This window comes from Herpailurus yagouaroundi, unplaced genomic scaffold (genome assembly GCF_014898765.1).
Source record: "Herpailurus yagouaroundi ecotype Mexico unplaced genomic scaffold, PumYag 197, whole genome shotgun sequence".
In the NCBI taxonomy this organism is placed as follows: Eukaryota; Metazoa; Chordata; class Mammalia; order Carnivora; family Felidae; genus Herpailurus; species Herpailurus yagouaroundi.
The window spans coordinates 4,035,253-4,062,709 of record NW_024412428.1 but is presented as its reverse complement, the minus strand read 5'-3'; the positions used below and the strand labels follow the sequence as shown (position 1 = coordinate 4,062,709).

The 27,457-nt window shown below is 44.3% G+C and overlaps 1 protein-coding gene and 1 long non-coding RNA gene across 5 annotated transcripts in view; one reads left to right on the top strand and one right to left on the bottom strand.

Annotated features, from left to right (window-relative positions):
* The window catches only part of SPATA13 (spermatogenesis associated 13), a 348,795-nt gene that overhangs the window by 171,459 nt on the left and 149,879 nt on the right, over nucleotides 1–27,457 (top strand). The gene's annotated exons all lie outside the window — the stretch shown is intronic.
* Nucleotides 1,022–27,457, bottom strand: part of LOC121012742 (uncharacterized) — a 28,800-nt gene continuing 2,364 nt past the window's right edge. Inside the window, exons 1-4 of one of the 3 annotated variants that reach the window (XR_005782267.1) lie at nucleotides 9,176–9,257; nucleotides 8,379–8,426; nucleotides 1,792–1,940; nucleotides 1,022–1,491 (exon numbers count right to left, since the gene is read on the bottom strand). This is a non-coding gene — a long non-coding RNA (uncharacterized LOC121012742). Of the gene's footprint in view, nucleotides 1,492–1,791; nucleotides 1,941–8,378; nucleotides 8,427–9,175; nucleotides 9,258–27,457 lie in introns of those variants that run through there. The other 2 variants (XR_005782266.1, XR_005782268.1) reach the window with 2 other exon arrangements.

Below are 27,457 nucleotides of genomic sequence, written 5' to 3'. Positions count from 1 at the left end.
GAGTCAGCCTGTCTCTGCTGAGGTCAGATGTGCTTGTTGAAAAGTTTGGTTTTATGTGTATTTCTGTTTATGTGTAGGTCCTTGTGAAACGACTATCTGCGGTTTATTAAACATTCAGGACTAAAATTAAGCTAGGTATTGTTTGTGGATCTCTGCAGTTCACTGAAGTGAAAAAGCCAAAAATGATGGTATAATGAGGCAGTGGGCCCACAAAATCCGGGCTAATTTTCTAAGTTTTTTTACTGATAAGCTATTAAAGAGTTAATATAACATAATGAAGGTAGCCTCTGTTAGAACATGAATACTTCAGAGGTGCATGGCCGGCTCAGTCGGTAGAGCCTGTGACTCTCGATCTTGGGGTTGTGAGTTTGAGCCCCATGTTGGGTATAGAGATTGCTTAAAAAAAAAAAAAAATGAATACTTCATGAGGAAATGGTTTGAGTTCTTTTTATTTTTGCAGCCTTAGTGCCTTGTATACAGGTGGTATTTAATGGATGTTCGTTAAGCAGGTTACAAATAGGGCAGCCTATAAAAGTTTTATCTCACCAACTGTGGAGCCTCAGTTGGAGAAGAAAAAAGTGAACACCGTCGATTTTTTTTTTTTTTTTTTTTTCTAATTCCTGTGTTGCTTCAGGGACAATAATGTGTTGTGTCAGACCCAACTAACCACCAGTTTGGGGAAGTCTGGTATTTTCCTTGTCTTCAAAACTGTCCTCTAACTTGGGCTGGCACATGGAGTGTTAGGTCTTCACGTAGCTACTTACCCAACTGGCTCAGGCATCTCAGATGAACTTGGTAGAAACAACCCCTTAAAAACACTGTTTGCAAGAGTGAGCTAATTATGACTTAGAAATTCTACTCTGGATGTTCCAGCTTGTGTGTGATTATAAAAGGTAGACCAGGCAGTGTTTCCAATCCTCCCCCCCTTTTTTTTTTCGCTTTTTACCAAAAAAAATCCAGCAAGTTTTTTCCAGTTATGATTCACAGTCCTGGTCTTAGAGCAATTTTGACAGTGTTAATCATTTGTAGGGGATGCTTTTTTTAACCTTTATGTTAAACTAATTTTACACTGAAAAAGACGTGGTAAAAATAGTACAGAGTTCCTGTGTATCCTTCAACAGCTTCCCTAATGTTAACGTCTAACACAGCTACAGCACGATGACCCAAACCAGGATATTGACATTGATTCAACACTATTTTTACTAACCTGCAGGCTTTATTCAGAATTTACCATTTTTCCCACTCACGTCCTCTTTCTGGTCGAGGATCCAGTCCAACACCCCGCATTACACTCAGTTGTCAAACTAAAGTGTTTGCTCCAGACCATTCCCCTTCTTCAGTCTTTCTGTGTCTTTCATGACCTTGACACTCTCAAAGGGCACCAGCCAGTTATCCCCTCAATTTGGATTTCTCTGATGTTTCCTCACGTTAGGCGGAGGGTATGCATTTTGGGCAGAAATGCCACAGAAGGTACTGCGCCCTTCTCAGTATCTGTAAAAAAAATTCCACATTCACGTTTTGTGTGAGTGTGGGAATTTGCTCCTTAAAAGATAATTACTCCCTGAATGTATATATATACATGTATATGTATATGTATATGTATGTATGTGTGTGTGTGTGTATATATATATATATTCCCCCCCTCTGTATTTCTTAGGGATTTGGCATATATATCCCTCAACGACTTAGTTTGGAATCATGATCTATGGAAAGATCCCCTTTGAAGACCGTGCGTTTCCCTGCCTCTGGGGACATTGGGGAGAAGATGGAGTAGACATGCTTTCTCTTTACCCTGTTAGTAGATTCATCGTCAACCAGGGGCCTTTTGCTGCTGAGACAGCTGGCAGTCCGTTCCCAGGCTTTGACTGATTACAAACTGCTTCTTAGGTTGGGCTCATCCAGAAGCCGCTGAGACCACGATTTGAATCTAGGTCACTTATCTGGTGGCAGGGCGGCAGGAGAGGGAAGAAGACTGGGGCGCTTAATCTGCAGCCCCTAGCTGTCATCGCACGAGGGCTGCTCCCAGGGCACTTTTTTTCTGGTATTCTGGCCCATTCCAAACCCGAGAACACCTCCAGGTAGAGAGTCACTGGGACCTGCAGTAGAATGTCTAGAAAGTCCTTCATGTTTAAGGCAGTTGCAAGTGTCTAAAGATCTGGGAGGGATACTACGGTGCCCTTTCTGCCTTCCCCTTCTTGCTTGCTCTTTTTCCTCTCCGCATGTTCTCTAGTATTTAAAAAGCAAAATAAGACAAAAAAACAAATGTGGTAGATGGAATGAGGAGAGGAGGGGAGGGCATCAGAACGGAAGTGTTGTGTAGGTAACAATCCTCAGCACCCGGCAGTGCTATCTATCATTAATATGCTCTTACACTTATGAATCAGTTGGTGCTGGGTTCTATTTTTAAAAGACGAATGACCCGAGGCAGAAAAAGAAAAACAAAAAACGTGTTTTCTAAACTTAAAAAGCTGTTGTTTTCCAAGTTGTGGTCTTTCTTCCCAGGCTTTCGAACAGTGAGGCCAATTATAAAGAGAGATGTGTTGCCTGAGTGTGGGGATGTCCCAGTGGCACCCACACTTTGCTCAAAACACCCCACCAGATGAAAGCATAGAACACCCAACACGGGGGGGTTACTCTTTTCAGAAATGTTCTGGCAACTCGATGCCACATCTCGCAGTGGGACAGTCCCAGAAGTTCTGAAATGGCCCCCAAAAGTGGAGGAAGGGCTTAAAATGGGGGTCAGAAACATGGAGCTTCAATGCTTTGCTCTCTGGCCAGATGTCTTGAAGTAAGTTGTTTATCTGATTTCCTCACCCGTAAGATGGGAATAATCATACCTATTTCTTTTTTTTTTTTTTTTTAACGTTTATTAATTTATTGAGGCGGGGAGGGGCAGAGAGAGAGGGAGAGAGGACCCAAGCAGGCTCTGCACAGAGCCTGATGTGGGGCCCAATCTCATGAACCTGAGATCAAGAGTTGGACGCTCAACCGACTGAGCCACCAGGCATCCCAATCATACCTATTTCGTGTGGTGGCCCTGAAATTAGATAAGATCATGTCTGGTCCAGGCTCGGCCAGAAAAAGCTCTTAGCACACGGTGGGTGGGGGTGGGGAGGCAGCTTCTCACTGAATCTCAGACTTGTGTCATCCATGAGCCGTGAGTGCTGTATCCCAGGAGACCCTAATCCTAACCTTGTGAGGCCATTATTATTATCCTTATTTTGCAGAGTAGAAACTCGGTTCCCAGAGACATTGAGCCTCCTGCTTCTGGTCATATGACTGTCCGTGGGCGAGTTAGGATCTGAACCCACATCGGTCTGATTCCGTGATCCATTTTGCCACGTGTTTCCCATCCTTTGGGAACATCATACCAAGGTGAAGAGAGCAGATACCCACCTTCCTCCAACTTCTTCCCGCATCGAGATGGACAAATAAAGAATGCCTGTAAGCTCTACCTCCTAAGCCAAAAGGACAAGGGCACAGAACATGAACCATGTGACTCAGCACCGAGCCCCAGGTACGCTGCTGGGTGCTGCATGGAAGGCATCTTGTTTGACAAGGGTTGGGCACAGCAGGATGACCATCCTGTTCGGCTGCTTTACGGCACCAGCTGTGCCGGGCCAGCCCAGGAAGGCTTCGTTCCAGCATGGCTGAGTCGCTGGTGGAGGTCCCCTGGTCCCTGCAGGTGGCTGTGGTCCTGCCCCTCATTGGCACCTGCATGTGGCTCGCCGGTTGGCTGCAGCTGCCGCTGAGATCCTGTTCCCCGTTCCCAGGCTGGCCCTGGGTGTAGGCACAGAGACCGTGCTTCCAGGCTCCTTTGGCGGCAGTGTTTAGACGTCTCATGGATGACAAGCTGATTTCTGGCTCTTGGCCTTCCTGCCCTTGTCTCCCAGTTCCTGGCCGGAGCTGGCTTTCAGACTTAAGGTGCTGACCCCTCTCCTGAGAGCCTTCATTCCTGCCCACTTTTAGACTGACATTTTAACAGAGCTGTGACCTCACAGGAGATGAGGAGATGGGTGTCCTTTGGGTTGGGATGAGGTGGCAGAAAGTGGAGAGGAAAGGGGCAGTGTAAACATAGGCAGCGTTAAGCGTGCAGCCATTCGCCACAATGGGCCACTATTCAAAACCAGGCAAGTCAAAGGAGACCTGTGCCAGTCACCTTCTTCTCAGCTCGCGGCAATGCTGACATGACTCCAGTTTGGGTATTGGTGATGCCCGTGAAGAGAGAGTGTAGAAAGGCATGGATAGGTTACTTGATTAAAATGTATAAATCCTACTGCCTTGGAGGAATTTGATCTGTTAGAATGGCCACAAAATCCCGACTAACTGGACAATAGGTGGTGATCAGATTTCTTTTCTTCTCTTAATGGTATCAGGTAGGGCTGTCTCTGTAACAGCCATGGCATTGTAAAATAGCTTGAGGATTCCAGCCCAACACGGACTTTGCAGTCTTTGGACAATGTTTAAAGCATGTCCCTTCAGAGGCAAAGACTAATGTAGTCCCAAGAAGCTGACTATAGCATTCCTCTTACGGTGTTCTTGGTTAATTTGAGTACACAGAGGACGTAAGCCCAGTGAAATGTTAAGAGATGTAGAGAAAGCAATGCCAGGGCCCAGGAAGAAGAGTCAGAGGGTAGAGGCCAGCACCTGAAAAACAGCATTTGTATAGCTAGATTTGTGCTAGGAACAGAGAAAGACTGGGAGGTAGATACTTCCTATAATCCTTAATTTACAGGTCGGAGAAGAAAGGTATTAATAGCCTCGATGGGATTTGTTGCACTCTGGGGAGGAGTTGCCTAGTGAAAGTGAAAAGAAAGCCAGTGCATGCTGAAGAAAAGGGTGTTAAAGTACTGTGTGCTTTAATTTTTTTTTTTTTTTTTTTAACATTTACTTTTGAGAGACAGAGACAGACCACAGGTAGGGGAGGGGCAGAGAGAGGAGGAGACACAGAATCTGAAGCAGGCTCCAGGCTCCGAGCTGTCAGCACAGAGCCTGACGTGGGGCTCAAACTCACAAACTGAGATCATGAGCTGAGCCGAAGTCAGATGCCTAACTGACTGAGTCACCCCGGGAACCCCAGAGTACTGTGTGCTTTTAAAGACCAGTAGAATGTGGCTTTGCCTGTTATGTGACGTAGTCAAGAATACAGAAAGGAAAATGCTTAACGCAGTGAGAGTAGATACTTAATGTATCTAAGATGACTCAACCCATATTTCTGGAAGATGCTCCACTCATAGGTGGAGAAAAGTGTGCGTGAACAAAAACTAGAGAGCCACTAGATGTCAACTTGGTGGCGCTGGCCAGGAAGGTGTGAGCGGGACTAAGAAGGGAAAATCCTCCTGGACGGCATTGGCCAAGGCCTCACGGAAGAGAGAGAACGCTACGTGGTCCTGGAGGAGAGAAGGTCTTATGCTGGCGGAGCTGAGGAAGAGGATATTGCGGATGGGAGGAAGGAGACTGAACGGGCGGCGAGGGGTCGCTTTCTGGAGAGCCTTGGAGGCGAGGGGGGAAGAGTGGATCTGGAAGTCTTGGCAGATTGGGCAGGAGAGCAGCATGTGGGTTAATGGTATTTTAGGCAGTAACTATCCACACGAGGTTCAGGATAGGGGGAACCTCAGGCAGCAGACTTCGGTTACCCGGATCCCACTGACAAAGCCTGTCCTAATTCAGAAATGACGGCTAGGGATTCCAGCCAATTAAGTATGAACATTCCAGCCCCAGCAGCAAGGCCGTTCCTATTGTGGGCAGCAGCATCAGGTCCTTTAAACCCGACACAGTGAATCATCCGATTCCACCAACGCCCCTCGTCTTCATGCCAACCACGCATCCCTGTGCTCGTTAGTGTCGCTTTTAGTTTAAAGATGGGCACTGATAACTAAAATTGCTAAGGAGATACGTAACCAAGTAGTCCGTAGTTTTATCTCTATAGCCTTAATAAGAGAAGAAATAACACGTAAACTGGTGTGAGTGGACATAGAGGAATGTAGGCTATAAAAAATGTTCTCCTAGATGTCATTATAGAAAGTACAGAAATTTTTTAAATTGCCAAGAATTTTCTTTCAGTTGCCAGTAATTTTCTTGAAATGCCCCTGGGCATTTTTAAAACGCCGTGGTTATGTTACACATTCAGTTAGCATATCCCCTTGTATCTAGAGCCTTTTCCACTGTGGTTGGCAGTGTGCTAACGGTCCCCGTGCCCTCTACAACACCGTAGCGTAGCCATCCCACCAACGGGCTGGTATTTGTTTAACATTCCCCCTAATTTTGACTGTTTGTGCTATTTCCTCCCTTTTTTATCATTATTTTTTTACATTTATTTATTTTTGAGAGACACAGACCCAGCATGAGCGGGGGAGGGGCGGAGAGAGAGGGAGACACAGAACCTGAAGCAGACTCCAGGCTCTGAGCTGTCAGCACAGAGCCCGTCGCAGGGCTCGAACTCACAAACCACAAGATCATGACCTGAGCTGAAGTCGGATGCTCAACTGACTGAGCCACCCAGGCGCCCCTGTGCTAGTTCCTCCTTTAAGAGACCTTGTTCGGACATAAAATGGTTTCTTCCTAGAAAAACTATGTGTTCTACATGGAAATAAAGGGAGGGAAACTTTGGTGGTTCTTGATGGCTCTCAATAGACTCTTTTCCCTAGAGGCCTCTGGGTGAGTGTGTTATTTTCTAGAGGCTGTAATACCACACATTTTGGGGGTTAGTAGTTCCTGATTCATAAGATGATGTTTTTACCACGAAGAGTGTAATGTTTTCCCATGTAAAGTAAAAAGTGTGCTTCAGGAAGACTAGTCTGCTTAATGGGCATGGGGGTCGATGCCTTGATGTGTGACATTTCTAGTAATTTAGACTGAGCCCGAGGCAGCCCGACGGAGGTGGAACCATGGCTTGATTGCGCAACTTGGTCATGACGGTGTAGTATGGTCTGCTCTGGAAGGTGCTGTGTTTCTGTAAAGTGGTGTAGCTCAGTGCGACCGGCAAACAGGGAAAGAATGTTAATATGATGCAGAAGTTGTCCCAGTTCATGGAGATTCCAGAAGGCTAGGGTCTGGTGCCTCCGAGAGCAGCAGCCCCACGAGGGCCACATGCCTGCTCCACAGCCTCCTTCGTCGACTTCTTCTGTGCTCGGTTCTTTCAATCTGTGTGCCTTTTGCCCTTGTCCCCGTAACTCATCGGTGTCGACCCTTCCGCCCCTTCCGTGGAGCTACCCATTTCTTTAAATCGGAGTAAAATACCCGGAAGATAAAGTTTACCATCATGGTCATTTTCAAGCGAACAGTTCAGTGGCTTCAAGTACATTCACATTGTTGTCCAGCCCTCACCGCCACCCACCTCACCAGAACCCTTTCATCCTGCAAAACCGAAACCCCATATTCATTAGACAATAATTCCCCTTTGCTCCTGTGTCCAGTCCCTGGAAAATACCATTCTCCTTTGTGTCTCTATGGTTTTGACTACGGTAGGGGGCGCCTGGGGGGCTCAATCGGTTGAGCGTCTGACTTCGGCTCAGGTCATGATCTTGTGGTTTGTGGGTTCAAGCCCCGCGTCGGGCTCTTTGCTGGCAGCTCAGAGCCTGGAGCCTGCTTTGGATTCTGTGTCTCCCTCTCTCTCTGCCCCTCCCCTGCTCGCACTCTGTCTCTCTCTCTCTCTCAAAAATAAATAAACATAAAAAATTTTTTTTAATAATAAAAAAATGACTTTGACTACTGTAGCTCATGTAAGTGGGAATAGTACAGTATTTGACCTTCTGTGACCATCTGTTTCACTTAGCAAGATGTCCTCAACGCCCCTCCGTGTCGTAGCCCGTGTCAGCATGTTCTTACATTTTAAGGCTGAAGGATACTCCATTGTATGAATATATCACAGGGGACACTTGGGTTGCCTCCACCTCTTGGCTGCTGTGAATGACGCTGCTGTGAACCTGGGGGTAAGATATGTTTTCATTCTCCCCCATGTGTAAAGATGAAGTCCTCTGTTTTCTTTACTAGGAGCCTACCTTGCCGTTTTCACTGTATCAGTCCTTTTACTAGGGTCGTTACTATTTCCTTAGGGCTCTGGTGAGAAAGTTGCAAGGGTCTGAGTGGTCTGCCTCAGCCCTGCTTCTCCTTCGAACCCTGCCATCTTTTGTGCACAGTTGAAGAGAGCAAGAGAGGTGTTCGTTCAGAAATGCACGTCTGTGTCACGCCAGAGCCGAAAGGCTTATAGAGGCGAAAGGAAATAAGCTGGGGTGCAGCTGTGTGCTATGCCGCTTATTAACTACCTGGCAACCTTAGAAATGTAACCAAGCCCGGCTCTCTCCTCCGTAACGCCGGCCGCCAGTGCTCCTGGAGGAGTCGCTGACATGAGCCACCGAATCCAAGCACCTGGTCCTTACCTCACAGGGGTTCAAAACGCCATCATCTGTCACAAGACCCAGCAGAGGCTGCAAACCAGAGAGGGAACACGGTTGCAGAGTTGAGCTCTATAGGCGGTTGGCTCAGCCCTTCTCCTGTGCCCACACCTGTCTACTTCGTACGAAGGCTTGACCGACCGAACAAATTAGATAAGTAAAAAACGAGAACGTGATGCTCTGTTCTAACGTGAGTGTGCATACGGAGAGATCTGGAAAGTTCGTGGAGGCCAGGGAGGGGTGGATGGCAGGAAGGAGGGTCACAGCAGTTGCTGTCAGTTTGGGTAGAGCTGCTGGTTTAGTATTCATGGTTTCCAGGAGTGTCTCTACCATAAAGAAAGGCTCTCAGTGCACCGCAGAGGACTGTGTGATTCAGTGGTGCTGACTAGTCTTGCGGGAATGTAAACTCCGTCTACAAAGACGAAGGAGGATGAATGCTTGAATGCCGTATTTGACCACTTGGTAAAATCATTTGTGACTCAGGAAGTAGGGGGCTCAGAGACCCACAAAGGAGTCCAGGATTTTGGTTAAAGCTCACAATCCCAAGGGCCCAAGAAAGCTATCAGTCCAGTCCTCTGCACAGTTAGGCCTGAACAATCACCAAAATTGAGTTCTTGGGCTTTCTGCTTTATGGAAATATTAAAACAGAAGAGAAAAAGAGCCTCCTTTTTGGTTTTTTAATTATAGGACATAGAACATATAATGTCAGTGTTATCATATAAATAATATGTCCTGTAACTTAAAGTTACAAGTAGAACTTGCCAGAGAAAGGGGAACAATACCTAATTGTTAGGAAGGCAGACGAAGAGGACCGCTAGCCGAAACCGACCGTCTCTGCACCGAGGAGGAAGAGAGTGGGCTGAAAAGGGAGAAGGAAGAAAAGCACCAGAGGGACGGGATGTCACATCCTTGCCCTGTTGTGGTTTTCACATTACAGATCGGATCGGATCAGATCGCTAGAGTGTATCCGACTAGAGGAGTCACCCCTGGGTGAGTCTACCAGAACCCAAGAAGACAACAGCAGACAGAATAAAGAATATCAGAGTGGTTGCTCGAGCTAAGGGTCAGCATTGTTTGTAAATGTCTTCTCCGGGTGTCTGTGCTCCTGAAGGTGTTTACTGGATTATAATGTAAAGTACTTTTCTCGCTCTGGGTTGTGGGAGGAGTTTGAGAAACATTCTGACATTTTGCCTGTCTTCTGCTCCTGGACCTTCTTTCTCAGTCAGTGAAAGTTTGGGGTCTAAATTTGGCTACTGTTGCACTTGAAATAGATGGTCCCTGTTTGTCTCAGATGGTGGTGAATGTTCTACCGCTGTCACTACACAGGGATCGGGGATAGTCCCGTGGGTGCCCCACACTGCTGGTATGTCTGTCAGCTGTGGTATAAGGAAGCCTCCTGAAATAAAGCTAAAAACTTGGATTTGAATCTCAATTCAGCCATTTATCAGCCATGTGAAGATGGATATTGTTGCTTCAAAATCTCCCCAATCCAAGGCAATCTTTAATTCAATGAATGCTTACTGAATACCTACTGAATACAGACCATGATACTAGGCACCAGGAACTGAAGAAGCTTGCAGGCTGATGATGAAGATGAACACATAATCCTAAAAGAACTATGGAGGGGCGCCTGGGTGGCTCTGTTGGTTAAGCCTCCGACACTTGGTTTTGCGATCTTAACGGTCATGGGATCAAGCCCCAGGTCGGGCTCCTTGCTGGTCTTGGAGCCTGCTTGGGATTCTCCCTCTCCTCTCTCTCCCCCACTCATGCACATGCACTTGCACGTGTGCTCTCTCCCTCTCTCTCTCAAACTAAATAAATAAAAACTTTAAAAACTAAAAAATAAAATAACTGTGGGAGAGAGATGAGGGGATACTTAGTCCTGTAGGAATTAAGTATGTGGAAGGGTGGGATGTAGCGTGTGAACTGAGCCTTGAAGAAAGACTAGCTTTAAATTGCCGTGTGGAGAACTGCAGAGCTGGCTTTCCAGGCAGAGGGACCACCAGAAGTAGGTCAGAGGCATGGGGAGCACTCCCGAAGAGGAGTATGGCCCCAGGTAAGGCTGAGATTTCAGGTTAGACGAATGGTCAGGAGGTCGTGTCAGAAAATGGCCAGTGAATAGAAGCATAGGCTTTGAGAAGTTCCAGGCCCTTCCTTTGCTGAGCTGCCTCAGCTCTACAAGGCTTTCCATCTCCTCCTCTCTTTTCTACCACAGCTTCAGCCTCCCTGAACAGCCCACATTCCCTCCCCTCTCCAGCCCCAGCCCCAGGCACACCCCCTGGCTCCCGCACATCCCTTGGTTGGTATGCTACAGAACTCCCTTCCTGCCCGTCAGCTAGATAGCAGATTATTGCCTTGGTTACATTTTAGCTGTCTTCATTTAGCATCCGGAGCATTCAAATCCTATCCGGTGTCTCTGACTGGTACATTTTTACCCTTCCGTGGGACTCGGTTCAGGCAGGATTTCCTTTTTGAAGACTTTCCAGACTTGCCTTCCACCCCTGTATTCATTGGGATTCTCCAGAGAAACAGAATAAGATATAGATATAGAAATAGAGACAGGCAGACAGAGACAGAGAGAAGGAACCACTCATGTGGTAATGGGGACTGGCTGGTCCAAAGTGTGTGGGGCAGGCCGGCAGGCTGGGAACTAAGGCAAGGCTTCTACGTTGCAGTCTTGAGACCCAATTCCTTCTTCCTTCAGAAACTTCAATCTTTGCTCTTAATACTTTTGATTGGATGAGGCCCACCCACATTATGGAGAATAATCCGCTTTATTCAAAGTCTCCTGATTTAATCTTAAAAAGACCATCAAGGCCATATGGAGACTGGTGTCTAACCAAATAGCTGGATACCATGGCCCAGCCACTCTGACACATGAAATTAACCATCTTGACCTCACCCCCTGCCTGCTCCCATGTACACACTAAAGAACTGACAAGCTCTTGTCTGGGCTTTCACATATTTTAATCTATTCTGTCAGTAATCCTGGGAAGAGAGAATTCTCACTGTTTCACAGATGTTGACATTGCAGTTCACACAGGTTAAGAGACTCACCTCAAGTCCCAAAGTTCTGGAAACGGAAGCCGGGTCATGGCCCCCAGATTCTGGGTGCCTCCTGCTGCGGTAGGCAGTGTCTATGCTGTGGATGTGGTGAGGGGTCCTTCAGCAGAGGGGAGTCGCAGGATGTTCATACTGGGTATGCTGGGGCTCTGAAAGTGAAACACCTTGACTTGAACCCTCGCTCTGCCAAACACATGCAGCTGAGGACCTGGGGGGTGTGGGGGGGGGTCCTCTCTGTACCTTAGTTTCCCCATTCATAAAATGAAGATAATAGTAAAGTTTACCTAGTGTGGTTTTAATGGTGACATACACAACACAGTGCCTGGCGTGAAGTGATCAGGCAGCAGACAATAATAATGGCAGGAACAACAAGAACATTTAATCATTCACAATCAATATATTTGGAGAGAATGTAAATATTCATTTGTATACCTGAAAGTTCTGTCTCTGCCAGGGTTTCATAAAAAACATTTTGAGTTGTGGGAGGCTGGTGGAAAAGGAAGACGGTGAGCTCACATATAAACTAGACACGCACACAGATGTAAATAACCCAGAAAGGACCTGAAGCCTGGCGGAACACGCTCCATAACTAAAGGTAAAGAAAAGGTCACATCGAAGAGGGTAGGAAGGGCAGAGACACAGTGGGCACAAAACAGACTTGCGGGACCATCCATAGGAGGGACGGAGCAGTGGGCACAGAGAGGGAAAAGAAATAGACCCTCATACTGTGCAGCCTGCAGAGGGAAGACGAATCCCCTTAGCATTTGGCTTTGAAAACCAGGCGGGCCAAATTTTGTGAGTTCTTAGAACGAATGGGACTTAAAACCCGGAATTTTAAAACTCACAGGGCCAGGCTCTGGGAGACCTGGGAGGGCAAGAGGAAACTGAGTTCCCACCATTACAGAGACTGCACAAGAAACAGCCCCCAGAGATACAGCGTAGAAGCAGCAGTTAGAAAAACACCTACAGCTCACAGGAGGAAGAGTTATTTACTAATCTCAGAGTAGCTCAGGGACTTCTCCAGGAGCAAAAAAGCTGGCAGGCACCATTTCCCTCCCCAACCGTCCAGCAAAACACACTATAGTCACCTGCTGAAACCAACACTGCACTTCCTGGATTTGCTCCCTCCAGCCAGGCTGGCCTCAGTCCCTGTCCTACTAAAACTGCGTGTCCTGCCCCTGCACATGTTGTGAATCTGCTGCCTCCAATATACTCTTGGCTGGAGCCCATCGAAACCAGGGCCACAAGCCTGGCAGTTTGCAAGCAGCCCTGATACGGGCCAGGACCCCTCCAAAGTGACTCCTGCCTCAGGGAGAGGAGAAGATTACCAGACACCAGAGTCAGATGGAGGCTCAGCAGTGGGCTGGGGGCAGGTCTGATTACCAGACCCACCCACCAACAGAGGGAAAGTGCCCTACAGTTTGGTGCTACTACATCTCTGACAAATGCCTGGTTTGACTTAACTCAAGCTCAAGATGACCCCAGACTGGTCCACTACACCACAGGGACCAAACACTGTCCAGAACAGGGAAAGAAAGCAACTTCAGATGCTGGACTAAAGGAAAAAGCAGCCACAGTACCAGAGTGCACAGAAGCAACATGCATAGGAGACATCGCTGAAGTGCCAGGTTCTGGTAAACAGAGGATACTGCATGCAGGGCACTACAGGACCTCTTCTTCCATAAGGCCATTACTTTCCAGAGCAGAAGATGTAGCTGACTTTCCTAATGCACAGAGACAGACACAGAGAGTTAGACAAAATGAGGAGACAGAGGGATATGTCCCAAATAAAAGAATGGGACAAAATCATAGCAAGAGACCTAAGCAAAACAGAGATAAGTAATATGCCTGATGGAGAATTTAAAGTAATGATCAGAAAGATACTCACTGGACTTGAGAAGAGTGGAGAACATCAGGGAGACCCTTAATAAGTAGACAAAAAAACACATTAAATGAAATTGAAAATACACTTGATGGAATAAATAGCAGGCTAGAGGAAGCAGAAGAACAAATAGACTAGAGGAAGCAACCTGGTGGACAGAGTAGTGGAAAGTAATCAAGCTGAGCAGCTGAGAGAGAAAAACATTATGCAAAATGAGAATAGACTTAGGGAACTCAGCAACACCATCAAGCATAATTACATTCCCATTATAGGGATCCCAAAAGGAGAAGAGAGAGAACAGGGGGCAAAACTTCATCTGAAGAAATAATGGTTGAAAATTTCCTGAATCTGGGGAAGGAAACAAATTCAGGTCTATCTAGGAGGCACAGAGATCCCCCCAACAAAATTAACTCACGGAGGTCCATACCAAGACACATAGTAATTAAAATGGCAAAAAGTAGTGATAAAGAATTTTAAAAGCAGCAAGAGAAAGAAAACAGTTACATACAAGGGAAACCCCATAAGGCTATTAGCTGATTTTTCAGCGAAACTTTGCAGGACAGAGGGAGTAACATGATATATTCAAAATGATGAAAGGAAAAAATCTGCAGCCAAGAATACTCTATCCACCAAGGGTACTATTCAGAATTGAAAGAGAGATAAAGAGCTTCTCAAACAAACAAAAAAAAGAATTGATGGCTATGAAACCAGCCCTACAAGAAATGTTAAAGGGGACTCTCTGAGTGGAAAGGAAAGACCTAAGTAAGAGTAAGAAAAGTAAGAAGCACAAAACCTGTAAAAATATACATATCTGTAGAAATCAATCAAGAGACTCACAAGATAAAAGGACATGCAGTATGATACCATATACCTAAATCATGGTGGGGAGAGGAATAAAGAACGGGTTCAAACATAAGCCACTATCAACTTAATATAGACTACTATAAGCAGAAAGTATTACACATAAACCTAATGATAACAACAAATCAAAAACCAGTAATAGATCTGCAAAAAATAAAGGAATCAAAATATGTCATTAAGGAAAGCCAATGTATTGTGAGAAGAGCTCAAAGAAAGAAAAGAATAGAGAAGAACTACAAAAACCACCATAAAACAAGTAACTATAGCAACAAATACATACCTATTGATAATGACATTGAATGTAAATGGACTAAACTCTCCAATGAAAACACATAGGGTGATGGAAATGGATAAAAAAAACCCAAGACCCATCTACATGCTGCATACCAGAGACTCATTTCAGACTTAAAGACACGTGCAGGTTGAAAGCGAGGGGATGGAGAAACCAATTACCAGCAATGAAATTGACTCAGTAATAATAAAAAAAAATTCCCGACAAACAAAACTCTAGGACCAGATGGTTGAATTCTCCCATTTAAAGAGGAGTTAATACCTATTCTTCTCAAACTATTCCAAGAAAAAGAAGAGGATGGTAAGTTTCCAAATTTATTCTATGAGGCCTGCATTATCCTGATACCGAAACCAGATAAAGACACTACAAAAAAAGAAAACTACAGGCCAGTATCTCTGATGAACATAGATGCATAAATCTTCAACCTAATATTACCAAACCAAATCTAACAATACATTAAAAAAATCATTCACCATGATCAAGTGGGATTTATGCAAGGATGGTTCAGTATTTGCAAATCACTCAACATGATACATCACATCAGTAAGAGGATAAAAAATAGATGACCATTTCAATAGATTTAGAAAAAAGTATTTGACACAGTACAACATCCATGCATGGCAAAAAAACCTTCAACAAAGTAGGTTTAGAGGGAACATTTCTCAACATAATAAAGGCCATATATGAAAAATCTACAGCTAACATCATAGTGGTGAAAAACCGAGAGCTTTTCCCGTAAGGTAAGGAAGAAGACAAGGATGTCCACTGTCACTACTTTTATTTAATATCATACTAGAAGTCCCAGCCACAGCAATCAGAAAAGGAAAATGAACAAAAGGCATTCAAGCTGGTAAGGAAGAAGTAAAACCTTCACTGTTTGTGGTGACATGATACTATATATAGAAAACTCTAGACTCCACCAAGAAACTACTAGAACTGCTAAATGAATTTAGTAAGGTTGCAGGATACAAAAATCACTGTACAGAAATCCTCTTCATTCCTATACACTAATAATTTTAAGCAGCAGAAAGAGAAATTAAAACAATCCCATTTACAATTGCACCAAAAAAGAATAAAATACCCAGGAATAAACTTAACCAAGGAGATGAAAGACCTGTACTCTGAAAACTATAAAATGCGGGTGAAAGAAATTCAAGATGACATGAACAGATGGAAAGATATTCCATGCTCATGGATGGGGAGAATGGATATTGTAAAAAATGTCCATACTACCCAAAGCAATGTATACATTTAATGCAATCCCTATCAAAATACAAATAGCATTTGTCACAGAACTAGAACAAACAATCCTAAAATTTGTATGGAACCACAAAAGACCCTGAATAGCCAAAACAATTTTGAAAAAGAAAAGTCGGAGGGATTTCAAGTTATATTACAAAATGTAGTAATCAGAATGGTACTGGCACAAAAAATAAACACATAAATCAATGGAGCAGCATAAAATGCCCAGAAATAAACTCACAATTATGTGGTCAATTAATCTTCCACAAGGGAGGCAAGAATATGGAATGGGAAAAGACAGTCTCTTCAACAATAAATGGTGTTGGGAAAACTGGATCGCTACATGCAAAAGAATGAAACCGGATGACTTTCTGTAAGAAACACACAAGAATAAACTCAAAATGGATTAAGGATCTAAATGGGAGAACTGAAACCATAAAAATCCTAGAAGAGAACACAGGCAGTAATTTCTCTGATATCAGCCATAATGACATCTTTTTAAATATGTCTCCTGAGGGAAGGGAAACAAAGTCAAAAATAAATTATTGGGACTACATCAAAATAAAAAGCTTCTGCACAACAAAGGAAACTATCAACCAAAGTAAAAGATAACCTACTGAACGACAGAAGATGACCTATCTAATAAAGTATTAGTATCCAAAATATATAAAGAACTCATACATTTCAACACCAGAAAAAACGCAAACAATGCAATTAGAAATGGGGATGGGAATGCAAGCTGGTGCAGCCACTCTGGAAAACAGTATGGAGGTTCCTCAAAAATAGAACTACCCTACGACCCAGCGATTGCACTACTAGGCATTTATTCAAGGGATACAGGTGTGCTGTTTCGAAGGGACACTTGCACCCCCATGTTTATAGCAGCACTATCAACAATAGCCAGAGTATGGAAAGATCCCAAATGTCCATTGATGGATGAATGGATAAAGAAAATGTGGTATATATATATACAATGGAGTTTTACTCGGCAGTCAAGAAGAACGAAATCTTGCCATTTGCAACTACGTGGATGGAACTGGAGGGTATTATGCTAAGTGAAATTAGTCAGAGAAAGACAAAAATCATATGCCTTCACTCATATGAGCACTTCAAGAGACAAAACAGATGAACATAATGGAAGGGAAACAAAAATAATATAAAAACAGGGAGGGGGACAAAACAGAAGAGACTCATAAATCTGGAGAACAAACTGAGGGTTACTGGAGGGGTTGTGTGTGTGTGTGGGGGGGGGGTGGGCTAAATGGGTAAGGGGCACTAAGGAATCTACTCCTGAAATCATTGTTGCACTATATACTAAGTAAGTTGGGTGTAAATTTTAAAAAAATAAAACAAAAAAATAAGTAAAACACACAAAAAATAAAATAAATTTATGTGGGAAAAAAATCATAATCAAATTAGTAGATTTCAGTACTTACTACAGAGTAAATGCTCACTTAACAATTGCTGAATAAATTAATGACCAAAGAATTTTGTCACACATCAGTTTATGAAACAATAAAACAGGCTCCCTTAATAAAAAAGAAAAAGAAAGAAAGAAAGAAAGAAAGAAAGAAAGAAAGAAAGAAAGAAAGAAAGAAAGAAAGAAATGGGGAGAGAACAGGAACAGACATTTCTCCAAAGAAGACAGATGGCCAACAGATACATGAAAAGACACTCAGTATGACTCATCATCAGAGAAATGCAAATCGAAACCACAATGAGATATCACCTCACACCTGTCAGAATGGCAAAAATAAAAAAAAACCTAAGAAACAAGTATTTGTGAGGATGTGGAGGAAAAGGAATGCTTGTGCATTGTTGGTGGGAATGCAAACTGGTGCAGCCACTGTGGAAAACACTACAAGGTTCCTCAAAAAATTGAAAATAGAACTCCCATATGATCCAGTAATCACACTACTGGATATTTACCCATGGAATACAAAAACATTAATTTGGAAGGATATATACACCCCTATGCTTATTGCAGCATTATTTACAATAGCCAAATTTTGGAAGCAGCCCAAGTGCCCATTGTTAGATGAATGGATAAAGAAGATGTGATGTATATAAAAGGAATATTACTTAGCCATAAAAAAGAATGAAATCTTGCCATTTGCAACAACATGGGTGGATCTAGAGCAGAGTGCTGAGCGAAACAAGTTAGAGAAAGACAAATATCACTTGATTTCATGCATGTGGAATTTACGAAGCAAAACAAATGAACAAGGGGGAAAAAAAAGAGAAACCAAAAAACAGACTTTTAACTGTAGAGAACAAACTAATGGTTGCCAGAGGGGAGGTGCGGGGGGAGGGGGGTGAAATACGTGATGGGCATGTATTCATGGGAAATACGTGATAAGAGCACACTTATGATGAGCACTGAGTAATGTATAGAATTGTTGAATCCGTGTATTGTACCCCTGAAACTAATATAACACTGTGTGTTAACTACCCTGGAATTAAAAAAAAAAAAAATCATATAGATGTTTTAAATTTTAATTTTAATCTGATTTGTTGATAGTGTATGGCAATGAAACTGTTAATTGTATATTGATCCAGGGTACTCAACCTTCCTAAACTTACTGATTAGTTCTAATAGTCTTTAGTTTTGTAGAATACACCAGATTCTCTAAATAAGAGATCATGTTATGTATAAACAAAGCTTGTTTTATCTTTTCCTTTGCATAAAAAATGTTTCAAATTGTGCATGGATATACAGTGAATCCTGGATTATTCCATAATTTTAATAAATGACATCACGTGTCTGTTTATTATTTCTTACCATTCCTAATATGCCTTCACTTATTCCACGTACATTTCTAGTTGTTTATTTTATTACTATTTTTTTTTTTTTTTGAGAGAGCCCGCGTGCGTGGGCACTATCAGGGGGGGGGCAGAAAGAGAGGGAGAAAGAGAATCCCAAGCAGGCTCCGTGTTGCCAGCACTGAGCCCGAGGCAGGCTCGATCCCACAACCAGGAGATTATGACCTGGGCTGAAATCAAGAGTCGACACTTAACCGACTGAGCCACCCAGGTGCCCCTCTACTTATTGTTTCTTTAGTAGGTGCTTCCTTAGTGAGCACCAAACCTTTGTGTTCTGGTAGTCTGCTGAACATCTAATTTCCTTTGACGGATTTTTCATATTTAGTCTCTGATTCTGTGGTGTTTTGTTCTGTTTAATTTCCTAGAAGTTAATGTCCATTACTGAGGCACATTGTTGTAAGAGGGTGGGGTCTGGAGGTCAACTGTCTGATTTCACATTCCAGCTATGTGTCTTCCTGGGTAAGTTTCCAACCTCCTGGTGAGGCCTTGGTTTCCTCATCTGTAAAGTGGGAACATCAGCAGTTCCCACCCCATAGGGTTTATGCCGAGAATGAAAGGAGTAAAAACATGTAAAATGCTTAAAACAGAACCTGGCACATAGTAAGTATTAAATGGACATTACCAGACGTCACTGTTTTTTCTACCCTTATAGTTTTTAATAGTACTAAGCATTACATATGCAATGCTTGACTAACTCAGTTGCTATACGTGGCCCGGCGTGAGGGCAGCAGAGAGAAGAGAAGGGTGTGTTGCTGGAGAGTCATGATTCAGCTCTTGGGGAAGACCTAGTTTTGAAAGGTTGGTGAACCTGTCAGAAACAGAGCAGAGCCTGCCATCCAAAGGCGCAGGTGACGCTGCGGGACTCTGCGGAGGATGCGGTTAGGACTCCGCTGCCTCTGAGCCTCTCCCTGCCCCTGTCCTGGAGAAAGTTACAGGTCTTGAAACAGTTTTGTCTCTTCCCCCGGGTTCGGGGCCTAGTGTCGGTTCTCTGCATTCCTTCTCACTTTTACATCTTAAATTGTAATATTTTCATTGCTAACTTTTCCGAATTTCCACACACGGTGTAGTTGAATGTGATAAAGGCGATGTGCAAATCAAAGGACCATCCTGAATATGTGTGTGAGAAGAAAAATCTGTATTACATCTGTTCTCATGTCTAATCATGTTCTCTGAGTTGAGACTGGGGCATCCTCCCTAGACATTGTCCTCAATCTGATTTTATTCCATCTGCAGTGTTTCCTCCACAAACATGAAATCAACAATAGAAGAAACATTCCAGTGCGTTACAAACACGTCAGCCCTTTGGCAAATGAGCCTGGATGCTAGACCAGCCATGTGGATTTCCAGACAGGCTCTTGTGTGGTCCTGGAGCCTCTGATGTGGGAGCCACACCGTCCACCTACTGTCCTGTCTTTGGGCTGCATGGCCCGCCTCACCAGCTTCTCCCTCGCTGCCACCCGCACAATCCTCACATTCCATTTCATTGCCTTCATTTATGGATGCAACTTGTTCTTGTCGTGTAGGCAAGGAGGAAATCATAGAGCAAGTAGTCTGTTAGTGTGGGGCAGGAAAGTGAAGAAGCTGACAATTTAGGACCAACCGTAAAGTAAGCTCTTTAGACGAAGAAACCCACAAAGGCAGCCAAGACCACTTTCAACAGAAGGTTTTTGGTGGAGGGAATGCGCCACAGAAAGTGGCAATAAAGAGCGTGGGCATTTTCTGTAAAAGAAATCGCAGACACCCTCCACATTGTGGGTCTGCAATTCTATTCGTGTTTTATGTCACGTAGAAAGAACACATACTTCCTGGGGATCTGTGGAGGAGAATGGGGTCTAAGAAAAAGAGATCATTTTGAACTATTTGTGGGGATTGATGCCCACTAAACACGTCTGGGAAGTGGCCTAGTGGAAGAAGGTGTGGTGGAAAGAGGATGGCGTTTGGAATTTCTCCCTTGGGGTTTGAATCCCGGCCCAGCCACTTCTACCTGTGTGATCTGGAAGCCAATAAGGAAATAAATGTCTGCTATTAATCAAGCAAGTTCAGTTTTATGAGGACATTTGCATATGTTCTCACTTGATGTTCACAACGCTAGGTGGTGGATCCTCTTGTTATCCCTATTCTTCTGAGGCTAACATGATACCAAGTATTAATGAGGGCGGCGGAGCACCCAGAAGTCTGTTCTGTCACACGTGGGAATGTAAACTGATACAACCACTTTGAAAAAATGTTTGGGGGCACCTGGGTGGTTCGGTCAGTTGAGCGTCCCGCTTCAGTTCAGGTCACGATCTCACGGTTCATGAGTTCCACCCCCACATTGAGCTCACTGCTGCCAGCATGGAGCCAATCTTGGATATTCTCTCCCCCCCCCCCGTCCCTCCCCTGTTTATGCTCTCTCAAAAGTAATTAAACCTGGGGCACTTGGGTGGCTCCGTCGGTTGGGGGTCCAACTTCAGCTCAGATCATGATCTTGCGGCTTGTGGGTTTGAGCCCCGCATCAGGCTCTGTGCTGACAGCTCAGAGCCTGGAGCCTGCTGCAGATTGTCTGCGTCTCTGTCTCTGTCTCTCTCAAAAATAAATAAATGTCAAAAAATTTTTTTCAATAAATAAATAAATATGTAGGGGTGCCTGGGTGGCCCAGTCGGTTGAGTGTCCGACTTCAGCTCAGGTCATGATCTCACTGTCTGTGAGTTCGAGCCCCGTATCGGGCTCTGTGCTGACAGCTCGGAGCCTGGAGCCTGCTTCCCATTCTGTGTCTCCCTCTCTCTCTCTGCACCTCCCCCACTCGTGCTCTGTCTCTCTCTCTCAAAAATAAAATAAAAACATTAAAGAAAATAAATGCGTAAACCTTTAAAAATATTTGGCAGTATGAAACAAGGTAAACACATGTAAACTCTGTGACCTAGCAATTCCACTCCTGGGTATAATTTTTTTTTGTCTAGTACAGGCACATTCAACAATGTTCCTGGAAGCGTACTAACCAACAACAGCAACAACCTAATTGTTCACCACGAACAGGACTTCGTATGTTCAAACAGTGGGATACTACACAGCAATAGAAAAGAATGAACTACTGTTACATGGACCGTGGATGAAGCTCACAGGCACAGTGTTAAGAAAAGAAATCAGACACAAAAGAATACATACTGCATGATCCCACTTATATGACATTCAAAAACAAACAGAAGTAACTTATGGTGATGGTGGTTAGAATCATCTCTGTCCTTGGGGTAGTGGGCATTGCTAACGGGGAGGGCACATGAGGTGCTAGAGATATACTGTCTTTTGATCAGCCTTGTGGTTACACTGATACTGCAATCGTTTTCTGTGATATGAAAACAAATCACCACCAACTTAAGTGGGTTAAAACAACACATAGGTATTTTCTCTCAGTTTCCATGGATCAAAAGTCTGGGCACAGCTCAGATGGGGCCTTGGCTCTGAGTTGCAATCAAGGTGTGGCTGGGCTGTGTTGTGATCTAGAAGCTTGAGTGGGGAAGAACTTGCTCCCAAGCTCGTTCAAGTTGTTGGCAGAACTTACTTCCGTGCAACAGTATGACGGACAGCCCCAGCTTTTGTATGGCGATCGGCTGGAGAATGCCTGCCCCCACCCAGGTCCTAGAGGTTGCTCACAGTTCCTTGCCACATGGGCCTCTCCAACGGGGCCACTTTGCTTCACCAAGCCAACAATGAGTGTCTGTTAGAATGGGGTCTTTATATAATAAAATATCCTATCACTCGTGCCATATATTCCATTGGTTGGGTGGAAATCGCAGATTCTGTCTGTAGCGGTAGAGTGACTCACATAAAGACAGAAACATCAAGAGGCAGGCATCATGGTGGGTCATCTTGGGGTCTGTCCAACACACACACACACACACACACACACCCAGCTATACATGTAAGATTTATGTACTGTACCATATCTAAGTTATACCTTGATTTTTAAATCTTTAAGGCTAAGAGATATAAAGCAACTTGCTCTAAGTCACTTGGTTACTGAGTGGCAGGGGTGGGGTCCAAATTCAGTTGTCTTCTACCAAACCTGTGCTCTCACCCTGAAGACTGAATGAAAAGATGTAGGTAGAGATCGAAGTCTACTCTGATGCAGAGACCAGCAGCTCTCACAGTGATGGTGAGACATTTCCATTTTATTACTTGTAAACATTTCCAGTTTAATTCTGCAAAGTGTTCAGGGGGCAGTTTGTATGTCTCCAGCAATACAGTAAGTCCAAGCAGGTGCCGGAACCCTGGAGTCTAATTGACTTTGGTCAATGGATGCCTTTACTGCCGTTTTCTTAAACTCTAGGAGTATGATTCTCTTATCATAGTTCCTTTCCCTGGCACACCCATTTATTCATTTTCCTTCACTACCCAGATCTAGAGACTTACTGTGAATATTCCTCAGTTAATATTCTGGTCTGGAAAGCAGCCCTCTGTTAACATTTACTATAACTGTCTCCTTAACCTGCTCCTCATTATTCACAGTCTACTTCTAAGTGAACAGTGAATCATCTTGTTCTCTCTCATTTGTTCTCCTTTACTTTTGAAGTTGGTGGGGGGAAGAAAAAAGAATTAACTTGGGTTTTAAGCTGGAAGTGTTTGGTCAGAGCTGAAATTCAAAACTGGTCACATGATTCATCTCAAAATTATAGTTGTGGGCTATGGTGGTTATTAGGAGTTTGCTTAGAATTTTGGAGTTGAAAAGAATTATTGTTTTAATAGGACTTATAAAAATGAGCCAAAAAGAATTGGATGCCTGACTAGACTGTCAGAACCCTGAATTTAGAAACTAGTTTTTTAAAAAAATTTTCATTATTTATGTTTCTAATATGCTATAAAGCATATACTAACATCTAAAGTGTATTATTATTATTATTATTATTATTATTATTACACTGTTGAAGACCGAGTACTTACTATGTACCTAGTAATGTGGGAGATCCCAAAGGAAATAAATAAAGTAAAAGAAAAAAAATGTCTGCCCTTAAGGAGGTCATAATGTCTTTGATCAGTGCTGAAACACATTTGTGTCTGAAGTCTTAGGGTAATTAATGTTCGCCATGGCTAAATACTGTATGACTCCAACTATATGACATTTTAGAAGAGGCGAAACTGTGGAGATGGTGGAGAGAGCAGTTAGAAGGGAGGAATGAACACGTGGAACACAGGGGATGTTTAGGGCTGTGAAACTATTCTAGGTGAAACTGTGGTTCTGCCTTATTAAAACCCACAGAAGTGTTGAATTGGAAGAATGAACCCTGCCATTAACGATGGACTTCAGTTAATAACAATGTGTCAATATGGGCTCATCAATTGTAAGAAATGTAGCACACTGATACCACATGTTTATTAACAAGGAGAGAAACCGTTCCCGGTAATAATAAGGAGGTATGTGGGGACTCTCTGAACTTTCTGTTTAATTTTTGTATACACCAAAACCTGCTCTAAAAAAGACTATTAATTAAAAAATTATATATATAAATACACACACACACACACACACACACACACACACACTGCCTCAGGGCGCTCATAATGTCTTTGGTTAGCACTAAAACAGAAGTGTGTCTAGGGAAGTCAGGGAAGACTTCAAAGACGTGAACTTGAGGTGAGCCTTGAGCAAGACTCTGGAGGTCACCAGGCAGGTCTGGGTTTGCCTGTGTGTGTACTCTTAGCAGCCGTTCATGTTACATACTCTCTGCAGGTCTGGCGGTTCTAAAGTCTTCGCACAGATCTGTCTCATGTGATCCCTACCACGACGGGGCACGCATTATTATTTCTACATTACGGATGAAGAAACTGAGGTTCAGGAGAGCTTACCCAAGGCCACCCAGCTAGTGAAAGGTGAAAGGGGGCGCAGTGGCAGCTGCCTGCCTCCGCAGCCAGGGTCCCATCGCCAAGGTAGAGATCGCATCGCGGGAGGATCAAGGGCGCGCTGTGACACAATGAAGGGGCAGAGCGATGAAGCAAACATTGACAGAGGAGGGGCTCAATCATGGCAACGTAATAAGACGGGATTTCAGGAGTTGCTTGACTGAGGCGGAGAGAGAGGCTGCGTTTGTGGAGAACTGCTCTTGAGACTGTCCTCAGTCGAGTCAACATACACCCCGGAAATCCAGATTCACGGTTGGGAGAGGGGCAGAGGGGTCTTGAAGAGCTTTCAGAACCACGTGGGAGTCGGCTGTTGCAGACAGCCACTCACCCCTCACGCTCATGGCTTTGTGCAGATTCTGGTTGGCCAGTAAGGAAGATGGGGACATGGTTTCACTGCCCTCCTCTTTACTGCCCCTCCTCTCTTCCTTATGGCCACCTGGCCCATCGTATTTTCTCCAGATCCTTCGGATTTCCTCCAGCATCCTTTTGGCTGAGCACACAGAGAGGGCACCCTAGACCGATGCTGGAGCCGGCCCCTGGGCAAAGAATAGGGGAAATGCCTTTCTTTCTCTGTCCGAATCAGTTGGGCACTCCTTACCCTCCCCCAAATAGGTACTTATGTGCCCAAATAATGTGACAAATACCAAACATCATTCTTTTTTTCTTTAATTTTTTATTAAGGTTTATTTATTTTTGAGAGAGAGACAGAGAGAGACAGAGCATGAGTGGAGAAGGGGCAGAGAGAGAGGGAGACACAGAATCCAAAGCAGGTTCCAGGCTCTGAGCTGTCAGCACAGAGCCCGACGTGGGGCTCGAACTCACGAACCACGAGATCATGGCCCGAGCCAAAGTCAGACGCTTAACTAAGCCACCCCAGGCGCCCCTACCAAAGATTATTCTGTCATCCCAGAAACCTTAAATTAGAGAGACGTCTGCTCTGATAAACTGTAAAATTAACGACAGCAAATCTTTCTTATCCATTCTGACCGATGATGACAGCCACCATCTTATTTGCATTTTACCATGTGCCAGAAAGTAAGCTAGGACTTTACATATATTATCACACTTGATCTTTACCAGAGTGTGTCACAGAGAAGGAGAAGGTCACAGAGAGGTTAGACAATTTTCTCAAAGCTGCAGCGCTGGGGTAGGAAGAGGCCAATGCGCTTTCAGGCTTTATCTTCCACCCCAGGGACAACTGTGGGCCAGCCGAGCCCTCTTTCCTTCCCTTTCTGCCTTCACAACCAATTAGGAAACAAGATGCAGGAGACTGACAGATGAGGACAAAAATGTCAGTGATGTTCCTGATAAAGTCTGGTAGAGACTGTGACTTTGGGTCTGTGCGAAGAGTTCTTACTAATATTATCTGCATGTTCTTCCTTGTGCTGTTCCCCCCCCCCCCCGCCCCCACCGCCTTGAAGTCAGATGACAACCATCAGGTATCCTGTCCAGGTGACAGTCTGGCTCTGGAGTAGTCTGGGTGGAGAGGTTCGAAAAGAGTGAATCCTGTGCTTTTAATAAATTATTAATAAATTAGGTGGACCAATGGATTTCTCCCACTTCTTGGGCAGTAGAGGGTGGGGCCCGAGGCCAGAGGGTTACTATTTGGAAGAACCTTAAAGAAAAAGTATCTAAAACAAGGAGAAAGGAGTTTCCTTTCTGTATTAGTCAGCTTGGCCGCCATGACAAAAGACCACACTGGGCGGCTTAAACAACAGGAATTTATGTTTTACATTTCTGGAGGCTGGGAGGTCCAAGATAAGCCACCAGATTTGGTGTCTGCTGAGCCCCCCCTTCCTGGCTTGCAGCTGGCCACCTTCTTGCTGTGTCCTCCCAAGGGAGAGGCAGAAGGAGAAGGTAAGACCCAGAATTCTCTTCTTATTAAGGCACTAACCCCATCATGGGGCCCCTCCTTCATAACTTCGTCTAAACCCTCTCTCCTGCCAAAGGTCCTACCTCCTCAACCCATCTTACTGGGAATGGGGGCTCCAACATATGAGACTACAGGGGGAGGCCTGGGGGAGATGGACAGGGGATAAACATTCAGTCTGGAACACTTTCCTCCCTTATCCCTTCTCCTGAAAAACCCCCTGAGGAGCGGGGACTGTCAGGGGACCGAAGACAGTAATTCTTCTTCAGAACCCTGGACGAAGCCTCAATACAGCCGCCTTCACAGAGTTTAAAAGCAGCAGCATGAAACCAAACCTGGCCCCATCATTTTTTACTGGCTGGGGGACCTACCATAAGCACTGCATTCGCCTTCTCTGAACTTTGTTTTCCCATCTATAAAACAAGAATGATAATAGCACCTTGGGGGCTGCTTTGAGGCTTTAAGGAGATATTGAATGTAAACGACACAGCATATTGAGCGCTCAATAAATATTAACAGAAACACACATTATACTCTTGGAGACGTAATTATGTGGGGGAAAAAAGTGCACCTTAAACTTGGTGGAAAATGGTACTTTCTGTCCCTGGACATTATCCTGCAGAACGCACCAGTGACGTTACCATGAATCTTTGGTCAAAGCTATGGATTGGCTACTGTTAGAATTTAAGCGGCTAGTCTGGTCCAAGGAGATCACAGAGAGGAAAACAATTCAAAGAAACCTTGGGACTCGGTCTTTTGTGGGGAGGGTAGAAGGCAGATGTCAGCTTTGTTTGCAGGGTGGTGAGTGATGGCTGGTCCTGCAGGCCGAGAGAAAGGTCACTGGAGGAGATTTAAACCTTTTTACTCAGAAGCCACACTGACATTCCCCGTGCAGTGATGGAAGCTGAAGGAAGCTGAGAGATCGCTGGTCCAAATCTCTCATTTAACCAGTTAGAAAAATGAGATGCAGAGAAGTTTGGTGATTTATCCACTTAATGCTTCTAGCTAGTGATGGTCAAGGGCCCAATCCCCACTCCATGTCACATGGATGAGGTTTCTCTTGAAACATCCTGCCTTGCTCCAATAGGTTAGTATCTTTTACATCCAGGAGCTCAAGACTCTCATTAAAACACTAAAAAATGTATGTTTTAAAGGAC